A 3718-nucleotide genomic window follows, 5' to 3' on the forward strand; every position below is an offset into this window, starting at 1 on the left:
ATAGGAGCATTTATTTTACCCCAGTATATTCAATGGAGCTTCTGCGCTAGCCTGCCTGTCCTGACGGACGAGTGCGAGTAAACGGCTTTTCATCTCATTTTAGGCTTGAGCAACTAAATGAATGCCTAAGTCTATTTGACTGATTCTATTTTAATTATATTACAACATCAATGCTGTGAAAGGAGCCGTATAAAATGGGGAAAAAATCACGTTAACCGTTCACCAGAAGCTTATCAGTATGGGAAGAAGCACAAGGTCTGCATATACCCTGTTGGTCACTAAGACCTGCAATGCAAATGTGGTATTATAAGGACATTATTTTTGCTAAGTTGTTTTTGATTTATCATTTTAATGATTAAAACTTATTTTAATAATCGAAAAAGTTTCTAGTTCATTGAAATTCTGAAAGAATTCACCTTAATCAATAAAATGACATTATAAAATAACATTACAATATATTAACATGTAACATGTTATAGAATAACATCAATCCTATGTTATAGGACGTGAGGACACTTGCGTAACTCACACTTTAGTGGTGCAACATTATCCCAGCAAACACCTTATGTTCCTATATGGTTTCCTTTTGGTTATATTTTTGGAGGGGAACCAATATAGAACCTTCCAGGAATGTCTTGGGAGCATTCTTTGTTTCTTGGGAGGCTACAGTGCCACTGCATGATTTTTCAGTCAAACTATGTCTTTTTATCTGAATGAATACTTAGAAAATTGATGCAAACAAAGGAAAGTGCTGTTAATGATTCCTTGAAATTCATTAAAAATAAAGTACATCTGCTTTTTTCTAATTTTGGGCTCAGATGAAAGACAGTTGATCTAATTCTGCATTGCGGAGATGTGCTTGTTTTAGAGCTTCCAATTCAGTTGCCTATGGGAGAAATTACTGGGTATAATAATACAAACATTTATACATAATACATTTAATAACACAATAATAGAAATATCAGTTTGCAAAATCAAGCGGCATAACAGGCTGTTTGGAACGTAAAAAAAAATAACCGGAAGTGAATGAAACCGGACGTCCTGTGACAGTAATGCTCCGATGGCTGCGCCCACTCCAAGTTAAAGAATAAGGCCAATTCAAAGACTTTTTCCACAACTTGGCACTGCACGTTGTATTGTTGTCTACAGAGGATCTTGATCATTTAGTTCCTGCACTGACCAACAGCACTGCTTGGATAGATAAGGCTTGTAACTAAGGAACAGACAGGTCTGGTAATCAGGTAGTAGAGTATGACCCCAAAGCTCGCCTACTATTGTTACAGAGTAGAGCAATTCCAGCATTATTGATGTGACATTATAGCAGTGTATTGATCTATCAGTTTATATATTCCATAAAGCTGTACGATTCTGGCTAAAATGAGAATCACGTTTGTTTTTTGTTTTTTTTGCTCAAAATAAAGATCACGATTTTGTCACGATTCTGTAGATATAAAGTAAAGGTGATGAGTGCATGGGCTATTATTATTGTTATTCTCAAATATGTGGTAAAACAGCAATAGTCTTTGTGTAGCTGTACTGTTGGTTAAAATGCAAACTTGCATAGACTTGGAATGGTGGACTTGAACAGACTTTAGATTTGTCCTGGTCATTAATGCTGATGATAATTCTGATGTCGAATTATTGTGTTTGAGACATTTTCTTACAGTCTGTCATTTTCTGCTTAAAATCTGTCACTGACATGAATTTCGTGATTACAGAAAAAATGTGGGTATTTTTGCATTTCGGCTGGGGTTTTTTAATACTTTTCGGGCTGGAATCAGTCAGCTACATCTGGCAAGACTGTGTGCGCATTCGGTTTCATTTTCACTGCTAAGAGCGGTTCACCTCCTGCACGGCTCCCAAAAGATTCCTCTGTGCCGCAAACTGAATTTTCTTTTACAACTTTATTAACTGTTATTCACAGCCTGTGCAGGTTCTGTTCACTAAAGTAGACTCTCTGTGGTAACAGCTGACGGTCAGCTCACGTCACGTTGGATTTTGCAGTCGCAACGTAAAACAATGTAAAGACTTGTGCGGCCACCATTGCTTCTCTCCTGAACTTGAAAATATGATTGACAGAATCGTAGAAATGCTGGATTAAGAACGTCTAGGGCAGTGATCACCAAACTTGTTCCTGGAGGGCCGGTGTCCGGCAGATTTTATCTCCAACCCTAATCAAACACACCTGAACAAGCCAATCAAGGTTTTACTTGGTATACTTGAAACATCCAGCCAGGTGTGTTGAGGCAAGATCGAGCTAAACCCTGCAGGAACATCGGCCCTCCTGGACCAGGATTAGTGACCCCTGGTCTAGGGGGTCGAATCGAGATCAGTACGATTTATCATTTGGGAACAGAATGATGTAGTGACGAGTGTTTCCCAAAACCGGTAGCATGATACTCTAAACAGGGTGGAGTAAGTTATTACTTTGTGAGGAGCCCAAAATTTTCTTTCTGCAATATATATCGTTTTACAAGCACACGCATTAAAAAAAAAAATCCAATATTAGTTTTGGTAAAAACGACCACCTCTTCCTCGGTCATCTTTCCATCGAGCAAGTTTCTTGTGTTAGCACAATGATTGGTTGGCGACGTAATCGACCAGAGCAAGAGGTGGCATTAACGCACCAAAAAGTTTGTTGTCGACCTCAGAAAAACGGTATGAAGGAGAAATCGTACATTCTCATCATCGTATGGATTTACTTTCATTGTCTAACTTTCGCTTTAGCCAGAGGAGTCTGTTGGTGCCCTGAATTTCACAAATCGATAACTTTGTGAGTCATAATATATCATTGGAAATAAAAGGGTCTGTTTTTATTTCTGTACACTTACGATAAGGGCAAAAACCATTTGCTTTTATAAAATACAGAAAGGCTAGGTTGCATACCTGCAGATGCCTCCTCCGGTTACTCATTGAAGCCTTTGATTTCAAAAGTATTTTAACAGCTGCAATTTTTGCACTGAACTGTTGTATTTCTGTCTGTCTCGGATTTCAGGATGAAATGATTTTAAATTTCCAGCAATAAAATGCTTTTATTTTACTTGCCATGGTGGCAACTCTCAGACTGGATGTAGTAGCCTAATGCTTTCAGCGGCGGAGAATTAAGGTAACTGGTAGACGTGGTGCGCCGCAATAAAACCGGAAAACCAATCAAAAGCATCAGAATAGCACCGCTTTAATAAATGGCCTTAGCAGAAGGCATCGTGCATATCAAAAACAGGCACAGCAACAGATTAATATTACTCAACATATTCCAGATTTTTAAAGAACATTTAGATGTAACCCCATTTGTAATCTTTAACATGTTCATAAGAAACTGTAATTTAATTACACTTTTTTCTCATAAACTATAACGAATTACTGTTACTTTTATTTTGTAATTAAATGACGTAACACCCTGACATGTAACTAGTTACCCTCCATCACTGCAAACAATGTAGAAAGGGTTTCGCTATTTAGTTGAACACTTTAGTCAATAGGTCAACTGAGACGCAGCACGAGTCATTGAATTGCCTTCGACCAATCAGGAACCGGAACTGTCGGTTTTATAATTAGTAATGTCAACATGAACTAGTGGATCTTAAAGCACATGAACTTTTCTCAGGAAATTCCTCCTCAAGCAACAATAAACAATAGAAGCCAACAGCCAATGCATAAAAACCAAAACATGCACTCTCTGGGATCCAGTTCACCTCAACAGCACATCAACACATAACTA

This window comes from Danio rerio, chromosome 1, assembly GCF_049306965.1.
Source record: "Danio rerio strain Tuebingen ecotype United States chromosome 1, GRCz12tu, whole genome shotgun sequence".
Classification (NCBI taxonomy): Eukaryota; Metazoa; Chordata; class Actinopteri; order Cypriniformes; family Danionidae; genus Danio; species Danio rerio.